The sequence below is a fragment of the Natrix helvetica genome (genome assembly GCF_964273705.1).
Source record: "Natrix helvetica genome assembly, chromosome: 1".
NCBI classification, from domain to species: domain Eukaryota; kingdom Metazoa; phylum Chordata; class Lepidosauria; order Squamata; family Natricidae; genus Natrix; species Natrix helvetica.
Window position 1 is genome coordinate 184,285,501 of NC_138548.1, and position 15,246 is coordinate 184,300,746.

Consider the following 15,246-nt stretch of genomic DNA (forward strand, 5'->3'; position numbering starts at 1 on the left):
GGGGGAAGCCCACCGGGAGAGCGGGAGCAGGCAAAGGCTTGCCTGTCGCCGTAGCCGCCGGAACCGGAAGTCAGGGCTTGTCCCCTTTGTGTATTCAGAATTTCATCTCTTGTGCTTTTCCTAAGAAATTTAATGTGCACCTCCCTGGGGACATTGTGTGTTCTAGCATATGTGGAATTCACTCTATAGACCAGGTCTATTTCCCACCCCATCTGTTGTTTTTCTTTCTGGGTATACTCAGCCAAGATAGTTGTCATGATGTCCCTAATGTTTTCATAATCTGTCTCCATCACATTCTGAAATCTAAGATAAAAGGACATTCTCTCAAACTCTATTTTCATTTGTTGGGTGTCAAGCTCTTTGTTTCCCTTTTGCACGCCCTCCACCCCCCCCTCATCTCAGCCGCCCCCTGCTCCAAGTGATCCAATCTCTGTGAGTTCTTATCAATTTTTTCCTGGTTCCCTCTAATTTCTTCTTTCATCTCCTTCAGCTGTTTCTTAATTTCCTCTTGTCCCTGTAGAATTTGTTGAAACATTTGATGAAACTCCAAGTCCGTAGTTTTAACTTGTTTAAAAGCTGTCAATGTTGATTGCGTGCTCGGACTTGAGGTTGCAGATGTCGGGGCAGAGGCAGCAAAGCCGGACTTTCCAGGAGGTGGTCTTTTAGATGTCATTGTTAGTAATAAAGAGTCCAGTCAGTATAGAGAAGAATCAGTCAGAGTGGTAGAGCAGCCAAGGGAGTTCGGGGGGGTAGAGAGACCAGGCACAAGGGAACTCTCTAATCACCCTGGCAGGGAACAGACGTTTTTCACTCCAGAAAGTTCAAAAGCAAACAATCCACAAGAGAAGTATCCAAATAACACGGAGACAAAGACCAGAAGCCTGAAGTTAAAAGGTGGAGTCAAGTTCAGCTTTCATGAAGACAACGGAAGTGTGCCATCTTGCCCTGCCAACTTCGAGAACTGAGGCAACAAATAAAGTTTTCAGGATTCAAAGTTCCCAAAGATCACATTTTCTTGAAAGGGTTAAGTCTGAAGATCCTTTTAGTTGGAGTGTGACCTCATTGGTTTGGCTCTCCCCCTCCTCCTTCCCTGGGGCTATGAGCGCTTTTGTTTCTAGCCGCTTGTCCAAGGGGGGGGAAATCCCCCTCCCCTCCAGCTGCACTTCTCCAATTTAAACAAAAGTTCCAATTAACACCACTGACAAGTTTTAGGATTGGTAATAGGTATGAAGGGAGTCTACGCCTCACCGCACCACCGCTGCATCCTTCAAGTTCCGACTAGCTGGCCTGGCATAATTATAACTGTTATAACTGTTACCTCCTGGAAATATACTTTTAACTGGTATTTTAAGGGTATTGTTTTAAATTTAATTGATTTTAGGGTTTTAAAGCCATATTTATATTCTTGCTGTACAGTTCTTTTAATTCGTTTAACCTCCTCCATATTTATATTTATTCACTTATTCATCTGTTTATCTATTTAATGAATTTTACTGTGGATGATGTATTTGCTGTGTGGACTGTACACCGCCCCGAGTCCCTTTTGGGAGAGGGGGCGGTCTAGAAGTGCGAAGAAATAAATAATAAATAATAATAAATAAGTATCTTTTTTTCTTCCGGACAGCCTCACAGCGAAGACGCTTCAGCGCGCCTCCCCTTTGCGCTCCTCGGTGCCTGGAGCGAAGCGAGAGCCCCCCGACGGCCGCCGCCGATGCAGGGGTCCTCCCGCCACGCCGCTCCTCCGGCAGAACGCCTCTTCGGGGCATCCTGTGCCCCCCAAGGGGTGGGGAGCCCACTGGGGATGCGCGGGGCGAGCAGTCTCTGCCCGTCGCCATCAGCCGCCGGAACCGGAAGCCTGCTTCAAATCTTCTTGTTGAGCTTGATGTGGAATAATGGATAGTTGTTTCTTTGTAATGGGAAAACATCTTTTCTTCCATTGTTGTGAGTAAAGCTGCCTTTTGCAATTGGCCAATGGTGATTTTAGCAATGCCAGTGGTGCACAAGTGATGCTCCAGATGTTTTGGGATTGCACTCAAGGTGTCTCTTACTATTGGGACTACCTTTGCCTCCTTTTCTCCCAGTTCTTCTATTTCTAGTTGCAGGTCTTTGTATTTTGTTATCTTCTTCAGTCTTTCTCTTCTCTTCTACTATCTCCAGATACTGCCCCATTCAGTCTAGACTTTTAAAAAAATCTTTCTTATTGACAAATGACTTGTTGTTGGAAGGTGCCTGTCTGTTTGAATTCTAAAGTCCCAGAACACTTTAGCTTCTTCATTTTCTATGTCTTTATTTTATGTTATTGTTTGCAGGCAAATGATATTTCTTGTAGATCTTGCAATGCTTCTTTATCATGCCATTGTTTATAATCAGTTTGTGTGATCTTCTTTGGTTGGGCTGTTTACTATTAGCTTGTTTGGCAGTTCCTTCATTGGGGTGTAGTTTACTTCTTGATTGTTGGTCTGATGTTAATCTTGGTGTTAATCTATGCTCATCACAGTGTTGATTGCTGATGGGGAGGTATTTTGATCTTTTTATTCCCTTTTTTGCTTGTTGATTGTCTCTTTTGCACAGTAGGTAGATGTTGTTTATGTATGTATGTCTATTGAAGGCCAATTGATAGGAGTGCAGTGTGCAGCCTGATTCCAGGTCTAAAACGGTCAAAGACATAGATGCATAAAGACAACCTCTTTTCTGCCCAGTAAGATTGCACACCAGATGTTAATGTCTTCTTTCAGATTTGTCATTGTTATTTTAGCCATTGTCTATCCATTGCAGGATGAAGGTGTCTTCTGCATGTTTCCAACCTATATGGTTTTGAGCTTTCTTTTGCCAATTGGGCCCACAATATTTTCTGGTGTCATCGATCCATCTTGTTTTGAGTGTTTTTCATGGATGCTTTTTATTAAGTGGAATCCATTCTATGATTGGCTTGGTCTGCCTGCCATCAGTTCTTTTTGCTATGTGTCCAGTGCATATCTGTTTCAATTCTTTTATTCTCTTGATGATATTGTGTACTTTCATTTGTTCTCTAAACCATATGCGGGTCTTCCTATCCTGTCTTATAATGCTGAGCATGTATCTTTCCATGGCTCTTTGTGCCACTCATAGTTTTGTATCGATTGTTACCATTTCCTCTTTTGTGGGTTACTTCTTAGTGATCTTGATCTTTGAATAGAATTTTCCAATTATGTCTAACATTTCCTGTTTTGTTCTACGCACAGAGCCATCTTCACGTTTTAATGAAAAAATTTCTTTCTTATATTTATATAAGTTTGCATTTTGCTCTATCATTCCCCTTGTTTTCTTCATTTGCTTTTTTCACAAGCTTTATATTAAACTGACATGTTTCTTCTTGGATACGTCTTCTTATGGTTTTGCAGAATTCAACATACTTCAATATATTAGTGAAACTACCAGTATTCTTCATTGCAGTGACGTGCGGTGAGGTTTATGGCTGGTGAGGCATTGATGCAGTGGTGGGTTTCAAATTTTTTTAGAACCTATTCTGTAGGTGTGGTCTGTTTTGTGGGAGTGGCTTGGCAGTCATGTGACCGGGTTGGAGTGGCCAACTTGATGTCACTCACCAGGAGATGTCATGGATTGGGTAAAATGTGGTGAAGCTCACTTAACAATGCTCTTGCTTAGCAACCAAAATTTTGGGCTCAATTGTAGTCATAAGTCAAGGACTGTCTCTGCCTTCCTCTGCATGGCAGCCTTGTCCTAGTAAATTATTTCTCCTTTCTGGCAATTTTCCTGTCTGTTAGAGGCACCAAAATAATCCATACAATGTAAGGTTTCCTACTGCAGCAGGGGGTTGGACTAGCTGACCTCCTAGTAGCCTTCTAGCCCTAAATTGCTGTGCTGTTTTTCTTTCTTTCTACCAACAAAGAAACCCACCTGAGGCTCATTCCACATACCTGCCAGATAGAGATAATGAGATAATGACCCTAGAGAAAGTTTGGCTCCATTCACAAGCCTTTTAGAAACACAAGGCTCATATTGCACAAACCCCAAAACTTCAAAAACATAAAACCATATAACATATAACCATATAACCAATTTGTTCTTTCCTGCACCTTTTCAATTTAAAATTATTAAGACTTGTGGACCTCCACAGAATTCCACAGCCAGGCATGCTCAGTTCCGATTTAAAGCGACAGCATTTGTTTTTCTCCTTTGCGAAAGAAGTTTCCTTTTTTCTTTTTCTTCTCCCTTCTCCTCCTTCCTTCCTCCCTCTCTCCCTCCCTCCCCCCTCTCTCAAACACACACACACACATACACACACAGAGAGAAGTTGGATTGGACTATCTCTCCTACCCCCTTCCCTCTCTCTCTCACACACACTCTCTCTCTCAAACAAACACACACACAGACACACAAACACACATTGGATTGGATATCTTTTCCAATGGCTTGAAAGCAGCTCCTCTGCCATCCCCCCCATTCACCCTCTACCTTCCCCAAACACCTCCCCCATTACAAATGCAGCCTGCTGTCTGGGTGGGAAATGCCTGGAACGCAATAAAGCCCACCCACTCACCTCCTGCTGGCAGGCTGGGATGAGAGGAGAGGCAGAGAAGCCAGAGGGGAGCTGATCCGAGCCTTCCAAAAGAAAGAGGCTGGGGGAAAGTGTGTGTGCTACAGCATAGCTCTTTCCCTGTCTTCCTGCCTCCTCCTGAGGTCTCCTCAGTGCTCGCTTGTGCTCTCCCTCCTCAAGTATAGTTTGATTGCAGGTGGAGCCACGTTGCCTTTTCAAACTTGTAATCAGTGAAGCTGGGCTGGATTTTTATATAGTTTTATCCAGCTGTGTTTGTGTGTTTGTGAGAGAGAGAAATGGATGGGGGCCTGGGGAGGAAGTCACTACATTTGGGGAGGGAGAACACCAGTGAACACTGAGGAGACCACAGGAGAAGGCAGAAAGCCAGGCAAAGAGCCATGCTGTAGCACACACACTTTCCCCCAGCCCCGGAAGGATCCACTATGTAAAAATCCAGTCCAGCTTCACTGATTACAGGTTTGAAAAGGCACCATGGCTCCGCCTGCAATCAAACTACACTTGGGGAGGGAGAACACAAACAAGCCAGGGTCCTTCCCTCCAGCCTTTGCCCAAAGCCCCGCACAGCACCAGGAGGATGAAGTTTGAATTCCTCCCCCTCCCTCTGACCCACACGTACCTTTCCAGCTGCTTCAGAGAGGACTTTAACTCTGCTCTTGCCTCGGGTCCTCTGAAGAAGCCCCGCCCTCACTTCCTTCTCTTTGAGAAATGCCTTGCCAATGGGCTGCGGGGCAGGGGAATGTACCAGTATGAGGGCATGGCCATGCCTCCGTGGAATGGCTGTCACTTACTCTGCTGCCACTGAATCACAGGAAGAACGTGCACCCTCTACTATGAGGCAGGAGAAGTGCGTGCCTCACCTAGTCTAAGTTTTTAGGCTTTTAGGCCTCTGCTTAACTTTGCTCGTACTGAGCGATCATAAAACGCCTAAAAAGTCAGACTAGGTGAGGCATGCAGTTCTCCTGCCTCATAGTAGAGGGTGCTTTTTTAGAGGCTTTTTTAAACAGTTAAGCAGAGTCATCCATGGTGAGGCAGCAGCTAGCTCAGCCTTACCTCAGCTCTCGCTAGTTGAACGGTAAATGTGAAAATTCTGCAATTTTAATACCAAATAATGTAAAACTGGTGAAGTTAAATGGAAAATAACTTTATGGTACAGATCAGTAGATAAATACAAGCATTTAATTTATTTTTTCCTTTTACATATTTTTTTCTTTTCATGATGAGAGGTGAGGCTGTGCCTCACTTGCCTCACCTTACTGCATGTCACTGCTTCATTGTCTGTTGTATTTTTTCATTAAATCAATGGTTTCATCAGATATTTTTTGACTCTACAAAGTGTTTTTACAGCAGTGCTATAGATATACTGCAGCAGATTCAAGGACATTTTAGACTATTTGTTCATTTTGGTCCATAATGTTCGTCTCTTCCAAAGTGATTTGATAGATCAATCTCAAAATCACTGTTATCCTGTAACAGCTTTCCCTCTTTATTTTTGTTTTTTGTGACATCCTTATCATTTTCATAGGCTCTTTTTGACAGTCTATCTTCACTTTAGCTTGTACCATTTTATGTTGACCCCCAACATTAAAACGATGATGACACCCACCATGGACTCTTCCATGTCCATTTTCTGTATGTATTTTTTATAAAATGAGTTCATGATATAAAGTTCCTATCCTTCAGCAAACTCTTCCAGTCTGTCACCTCAATTATCTTGTTCACCACTTCCCTATGGGCCAGCCTCTTTTTCTCCAGGTATTCCTATTCTTGCATAGTCACCCATTAGTATTTAGTATTGGCATTTTTCTTTGTCTTGAAGGTGGACCACATTGTTGTAAAACTCTTCTACGTCAACATCACTATAGCTTATTGTTGGTGTGTAAGCTTGAATTATTTGAAACTTGTATTGGATGTTCAATTGACTGATGCATTAGGTGGTTATGTGTCCTTTGAAATTTTACTACAGAATCTTTCAGCTTTTGGCTGACGAGAAAACCAACTCCATCACATAGTCTATCCTCCATACCTCTAGTGTAGAGTAAATCTCCAGTCCTATCAACTAGCTTTTCACCTTTTTGTCATAATCCAATGATATGCCAATGCATATTGTTGAGTTCAATCAGCAGTTATTCTAGTCGAGTGTCCATTTTCATTGTCAAATGTTGACTGTTCCTATGTCCAAAGTCCAATGGCAGCCTGATTTAGCCTGGTGATTTTAGCACCTCTGCCTTCGGGCAGGCCTTCCCGCTGCTGTAGGTAATTTTCTTAGGGCCTCCAGGGAATGAGGGCTGTTTATGAGGTTGTGTTGGCATATGGAAGGAATAGACCATCATCTGCCATGCTGGCCCAGTGTGGGTTGGCAGATGCGATAGGTGTTAATCTGGGGTATTCATCATGGCTTTTCGACTTGGGTGTCCCTTGTGGGCATATATATATATATATATATATGTTTTCTGAGGTTTTCGCGGGTGTTTGTATGTACGTCTTTGGTTGTTCGGGTTTTCTCCCGCGTAGAATTGGAAGTATCTTCACGATGTTTCGATGAAGTCTCATTCATCATCTTCAGGTTGGTGCTTCCGGCTTGGTGCTTCCAGGAGCAATGTGAGATCTCAGCCGGTTCCTCTTTTTAACTGCCAGTGGGGGTTTTTGCTGATTGGGTGGGAGCTTGGCTGCATTCTGATTGGGTGGAGGTGTATTCTGATTGGTAGGGGGCTTGGCTGTGCTCTGATTGGATGGGAGTTTGGCTGTGCTCTGATTGGATGGGGGCGTGTTCTGTTTGGGTGGGGGCCTGGTTGTGCTTGTGTTAGTCTGAGTTGCAGAGGGATTTGAGCTGGTGAGCTGCGTTACTGTTGTTTGGCTTCGCGTTTGTGGTCGTGCCACATCTCCATGGTGGGCATCAGTTTGCTTCATGTATGGATTGGAGGGGTTTAAAGTGGCTAATAATGCAACTGTGGTCTGGCTTCTGGTTTGTGGTCGGGCTTCTGGTTTGTGGTCATCATCGGTGTGGGTTTGGGCTTGCTTTTTGCGTGGATGTGTGATAGTGACATCCTGTGTGGTTTTCGTGAGTGTGGGTCTGGTATCATTCTTTGTGTTAGGGACTCGTTTGTCAGTGAGGGCGGGTCTCCAAATGGCTGCTAACCTCTACATGGAACACTTTGAAACCCAAGCTCTAGAAAAATCCAATCACAAACCCAAACTCTGGCTCAGATACGTAGACAACACCTTCATAATCTGGCCACACGGGAAAGATAAACTGGACAACTTCCTCACACACCTCAACAGCCTACACCCCAAAATACAGTTCACCATGGAAACAGAAGCCAATAACCAACTCCCCTTCCTGGATGTCTTAGTCTATAAGAAATCCAATGGATCCCTAGGACACACCATCTACCAGAAGAAAACACACACAAACCGCTATTTGCACGCACTCTCACGCCACCACCCAGCACAGATCAACTCTGTAGCCAAGACACTCATCTCCAGAACAAAACGCTTAGCTGACGAACAACACCTCAAAACCGAACTACACACTCTCACCAATGTACTAACATCCAATGGATTCCAAAGAAACAATATCACTAACCTAATCCAAAAAGAAAACCCCACTAAAATCTAAGACAGTGAACAAGAAAACGGCAAAGCCCTCCTCCCATACATAAAAGGCACCACAGACAGAATCAGCAAGATCCTCCACAAACACAACATCAAGACAGCATTCTACACAAACCGAAAAATATTCACCATTCTAAGAAACCCCAAAGACAAAATAGAGTTAGAAAATCAAGGAGTATATGAAATCCCATGCACCACCTGCCCCACCACATACATCGGACAAACCAACAGAAGAATAAAGGCACGCATTGAAGAACACAAAAACTCAGTCAGAAAGGAGGAACCAACTTCTTCCCTGGTCCAACACCTCAAAGCCACAGGACATGATATAGACTTTAAAAAGACCAGAACTATTGCCAAAATTGAACACTTCAACAACAGAATAATCAGAGAAGCTATTGAGATAGAAAAATGACCACACAGCATGAATAAATGAGATGATACCTCCCGCCTACCAGCCATTTGGAAACCCACCCTCACTGACAAACGAGTCCCTAACACAAAGAATGATACCAGACCCACACTCACGAAAACCACACAGGATGTCACTATCACACATCCACGCAAAAAGCAAGCCCAAACCCACACCGATGATGACCACAAACCAGAAGCCCGACCACAAACCAGAAGCCAGACCACAGTTGCATTATTAGCCACTTTAAACCCCTCCAATCCATACATGAAGCAAACTGATGCCCACCATGGAGATGTGGCACGACCACAAACGCGAAGCCAAACAACAGTAACGCAGCTCACCAGCTCAAATCCCTCTGCAACTCAGACTAACACAAGCACAACCAGGCCCCCACCCAAACAGAACACGCCCCCATCCAATCAGAGCACAGCCAAACTCCCATCCAATCAGAGCACAGCCAAGCCCCCTACCAATCAGAATACACCTCCACCCAATCAGAATGCAGCCAAGCTCCCACCCAATCAGCAAAAACCCCCACTGGCAGTTAAAAAGAGGAACCGGCTGAGATCTCACATTGCTCCTGGAAGCACCAAGCCGGAAGCACCAACCTGAAGATGATGAATGAGACTTCATCGAAACATCGTGAAGATACTTCCAATTCTATGCGGGAGAAAACCCGAACAACCAAAGACGTATATATATATATATATATATATATATATATATATATGTATGTATGTATGTATGTATGTATGTATGTATGTATGTATGTATGTGTGTGTATATATATATATATGTATGTATGTATGTATGTGTGTGTATATATATATATATGTATGTATGTATGTATGTATGTATGTATGTATGTATGTATATATATATATATATATATATATATATATATATATATATATATATATATATATATATATATATATATATATATATATATATCCGACGACATAGCCCACAATTTCATTTACTCAGATTAGCCCCTTTGCCTCATCAAGGCCCCAATCATAGGAGGAGCTTTCAGATTTGTTTTGAGGAAGAAGGCATTTCTGAAATATTACATTCCCAGGCTTTTCTTCAGATCTAGCATCGAAGTCTCTCTGGTATAGATTTTTTTTTCAAAATTTGTAATCTCAGCAAAAGAAAAGCTGGAAAAAGTCAGAGAAAAAAATCTTATTTTTTTGGCATGCTTCCTATGTAAATCTCCTATGAAACAACAGTCTGTCAGTGTGATTATTCCACGTTTGTCCAATAAAGGTGGCATCTCATCTTTGTCTAGATTGGTTAAACATTCTGGAGAGGTATACCTGGACGTACATATCTTCGATTTCCCCGTCCAATTCATCTAGCTGGCGTTGCCTCCTCCTCTTTTCTATAAATTCTGTGACATCTGTATTCATCTGTGCAAGCCCTGGCAAAAAAAAATAACAATGATCAATCACTTTGACTTTTAAAACTAAAATAATTAAAATAATTAGAGCCATGATGGCACAGTGGTTAGAATGCAGTATTGCAGGCTACTTCTGCTGCTCACCGGCTGCTAGTAGTTTGGCAGTTTGGCAGTTTGAATCTCACCGGCTCAAGGTTCACTCAGTCTTCCATCCTTGCGAGGTGGGTAAAATGAGGACCCAGATTGTTGGGGGAAACATGCTGACTCTGTAAACTGTTTAGAAAGGGCTGTAAGCACTATGAAATAGTATATAAGGCTAAGTGCTAAGTGCTAAAATGTATTAAGTTAAAATAATACTCACTTTCTTCAGTTTCCTGAAGTTTCTTGTGAAGTATCTCCTTCAGTTTGCTGTTTTCCTGAACAATGCTTGCTTTATTGCTGTCTAGTTTTTCATTTTCTTCCTCCAACTAAGACACAGACATTATAAGAAGCATCCGTCAGTCACAGAATAGAAATAAACAGACAGAAAGAGAAGCTTAACACAGAATTGTAAGGGAACTTAATTACTTACTGCTGTAATTCTGGCATTTTTCCCTCCAGCTCCTCCTGGTGTCTTGCCAGAAGATCATTCAGGGCCTCCTTCTGTTGTTCTCTCATTGTATTTCCAGAGACATATCTAAAAATTTAGATTTTTAGCACCAACATTAAACAGTCAGTATAAATCAACAATTGATCCTCATGTTGCTCTAACCATAGCATAGACCCTCACTAACCATTGTTAAGCAACAATCCTCATGACATCACCTGCTATCACCTCTAGCCAGCTGCAGGGCAAGCTGAAATTGCCTTTAGTTGCTCTGCTGTTAAAAGTGATGTTTTAATAGCACCCTTCTTCCAATATAAACCTTGAATTCAATCTCAGCTTGTTCATTTAGAGGCTAACAGTGTCCAAATATTAAAATGATGAGCACCATATATAAAATTTACAAGAGGTAAGCGATGTTACAAATTAATTAGGAAGAGGGATTTGAGGGCTCCACCAGCCTCATGGCTACATACTTCTCAGTGCACCCCAAACAAGGCCACAGAGCCATGTTTCCCAGCCTTTCTGGATGTGGGTCCTGAGGATATGTTTAAATTGAAGATATTAACAAAATTCACCAAGAAAGGGCCTCAAAGAAAGTGTACAGATATTGTTTAAATATTCAAGTGCAAAACTTATTCTAAAAATTGTTCTAATGCAATTTTTACTTTTTCTTAAATTCCTTTGATTCCTGCTTTATTTCATTACTCTTTATGTCATGTTACTGTCATATTATTTCTTTGAATCCTAAACTAATCCTAGATTTACACATACAAGTTGACAAATAAATTATATAAATAAAAGAGAGGATCTTTTACCTCAAACAACAGTTTTCCTGCATAATACAGAAACGTCTCCATCATTGATATACTATATTTAACCAAACTAAACTAAGTTAATCCTAAATAAATAAATATGATAAATATGATAAATAAACAATGTGTATAAACTAAAATAAGCTGAGTAAATAAGAATATTAAATAATATGAATAAAACAAACAAATTCTTAAATAAATGAAATCTAAGTTACACAAAACAACAGTTAAAATAAAAAAAACCAAATCTTAAGGAGAGACAGAGTAAGCGCATTGACAGAGTAAAAACTCTCAGTGAATAGCTTTCCTTCAGGCAACCAGTCACTTTTATTTACTTCTGCTTTGTGAGCTCATGTACCTGCCAGATTATTATGAAGCATGAACAAAGGATAATCAAAGCAAAATGATTTGCTGAATGAATGTCACCCAGAGTCTTACCTATTTTTCAATATTGGTAGAAATGTAAGTATAAAATCCTCTTGGTGAATTTGGTGGAATCAGAGGATAAGCTATCAAGAAAAATGCCATATATAAATTAGTGTCATTGAAGAATGTGGGAAGATCTCTGAAAAAAAATGCACAATTTCTATTGAAAAAGTGGTGCAGAGGTGAGTGAGCAGAATTAGAGAGAGAGATCTGTTCTTGGCAGAGTAAATTACAGAATGGCTTTCTCCACCATGCTGTACTTGCCCATTTTCTTTAAAGAACTTCAAGATGGCTACGGATCTAATTGGTGGATCTCAGGATGTGTGCCTTCTCAGTTGTGGCCCCTTCCCTACATAATGTTTTTTCCCCAAAATTAAGTCTGCCCTATCTAACCCTTTTGATTTTTGAAAAAGCCCTTGAGAACGGATTAGTTGACCACGGCTGATGGAATCTATATCTGAAGGAGAATGGAGGAGAGCTTGGGCAAGACAGAGTTTTCCAAGAAATAGACCTGTATGAAGAGATTGCACAGCCCTCTAGACTCTCTCAGGCTACATGTAGTAGTAAGAAGATTACAGCTCGAGTTTGGCAGGATTCTACCCATTAGGTGTGACAAATTAAGGATTGAACAGTTGCTAATATGAGGAATAGATCCATTCAACCCTATGAGGCTCACATGCAGAAAATGTATGTATAGGATTTTACTGCTAATCTCATCCATTGGTGAGAATGTACTGTATATTGGTGAGAATATACATTCAAATGCACAGTTTCAAAAGGATAGAATTAAATAGTCCTCCTTTCATGTGGTTCAGGTTAGTGATTGTTAATGCATCTTCTTCCATCACACTCCAGCTGCCAATAGGTCCTCCAACTTGATTATTTGCAGCAGATGCTAAAAAGCAAGGAATATCAGGTAGCTCTATGACTTCAGGCAGGTCTTCCTAAGTGGACTTTGAGGGAAGATATTTTTCTCAGTGTTTGCAAAACAAACCATAAACCACAGGAGGACCAGGAAATAGCCTGCTTCGGGAACGAAAACTAAAGATGATGGGAGTTTCAATTCAATTCAACCTTTATTGTCAATGCACAATACATGTACAATGAGATTGGCTGAGCCTCCCTTAATGCACCCCCCAACATAAATACATATCAATAACTCACAGTGAAAGAAAGAAAAACCAAACTAACAACACACAATCCTCTAAGCCCGTGATGGTGAACCTATGGCACACGTGCCAGAGGTGACATGTACAGCCCTCTCTCTGCACGCATGCCATCGCTCTCAGCCCAGCTCCATTGCGTTTCTCGCCATCATTTGTGGGACTAAAAATCTGTGCAAAACAGCCTTCCTCCTTCATCGCGGTACATTTGCTGTTGCTGCCTTGAGCAGCAGCACAGTGAAATTTAGCCCGCTTCCCAATGGGAGAGATGGGGGTCCCCTCTTCCTCCTGGAACCCATGATAAAGGAGAAGCCCTGGAAGCCATGGTGGGCAAGGAGGGTGTGTGCTGGGGCTGTTGCCTCTTCTTCGCCGCTTCACTCCCCCACTCCGGCTCACCTGTCTCTTTAAATCGTGACTCTTTGTCACCACGTGTGCTCCCCCTGAAATAAGCCCATCCTCAGTAGAAAGGGTCCTCTCAAGGGCCCAAGCGGGGCAAAGCAATTTGGAAAGGATTGGAGTGCGTGTGTGTGTGTGGGGGGGGGGAATAAGGTCCTCCTTACTTTACTTCGGGCCCTTGAGACAAAGAGGCGCAATTTAAAGAGACAGACGAGCCGGGGTGGGGGAGGGAAGCAGCAAAGAAGAGGTGGTGGCAACAGCAGCAGCAACAGCCCTGGCACACACCCCTCCTTGCACACCATGGCTGCCAGGACTTCTCCTTTGTTATGGGCTCCAGGAGGGGAAGGGGACCCCATCACTGTGCTGCAGCCTGGCGGAGAGGTGAGGCATCCCAACCCAGGCAGCTTTGCGAGTGTGAGCATAGCTAAAACCAGATTTCTCCACAGGGGGGTGAGAGGGAAAGAGAGAGAGAAACAGAGAAAGAGAGAGAGAAAGAGAGGGAGGGAGGGAGAGGGAGAGAAAGATAAGAGAGGGGAGGGAGGGAAAGTGAGAGAAAGGTGGGGAGGGATGAAAAGAGAGGGAGGAAGGGGGAAGAGAAAGAGAGGGGGGAAGGAAAGAGAAAGGGAAGGTGGGAAAGTGAGAGAAGGAGGGGGAAGAGAAACGGGGAGCGGGAAGAGAGAGGGAGGGAAAAAGAGAGAGAAATGATATTACAACTTTTTTTTATTGTTGCTAAATGTAATATTTCAAAAGCAGAAAAAGAGAGGGCATAAAAGTGCATTTATTGCATTTTTCTTAGAACAATTAGCTGAACTCTGCCTTGTTTATCATTATTTTAGGTAGTGAAACTTCATTATTCAGGTTAAATTGCTGTGTTGGCACTTTGCAATAAATAAGTGGGTTTTGGGTTGCAATTTGGGTACTTGGTGCTGAAAAGGTTTGCCACCACTACTCTAAACATATATGTGTGTGACATTACATTGTAATATATTGCACCAATATGAACATGTTGCGCCGGCTCTGCAAGTCTATCATACTACATACTACTACTTATGATGTCATGTTGCATTCAGGAGTCTGACAGCCCACGGATAAAAACTTCTCTTCAACCTGTTCATACAACTACCCAATGGTAGGAGAAATGCAGACCAGGGCGTGAGTCGTCCCTGAGGATTTTCCTCACTTTTCTAAGGCAGAAAGTCCTGTCAGGGGACAGGCCATGATGTTTTGTGCCATGCTCATCATCATTTCCTCTTAGAGCTTTGACACAAGACAGAGAAACGCCACCAACTCCCACCTGTTTATAAAGGCGAAAGAAACCGGGCAGGGTGTGTGTGTGTGTTCCAGAATCTTAGATGTCTTCAGATTCTTAGAAGAAAGTAAGTTGCATAAAATTACCATTCATTGCAGGAGCAATTCATTTCAGTTTTCCAAAAGGACTTGTTTTTTTCCTAGAGTTTGGAGAGTGAACTGGGATACAGTGAGTAACCCAGGTGGTCCTGCCAGCTGCAGCACCATGAACAGTTCTTCTCACTCACACTCTCTCTCTCACACACAAACAAAATACCAAATAACTGGTTCAGTTGATGACAGGCTCCGCTCTGGAAGACCAAGAAAGTTGACAAAAAGGCAAGATCGGGCTCTGCAATGCATTTTGATGGATGACAGGAAGCCTCACCTCACCTCATATTACAAGAATTTGAGGTGAAACGTGTCATGTAAAAGTATGCACAAGCACAGTGTGTCACACACTGCTTGCCAGAGGCTCAAAGGCTGCAGGGCTTGAAGTAAACCTTTGCTCACAGACACTCACTGCTCTCGTCGACGTGCGTGGACCAAGAAGTATGCCAAGTGGACCAACGAACAGTGGGCCAAGGTC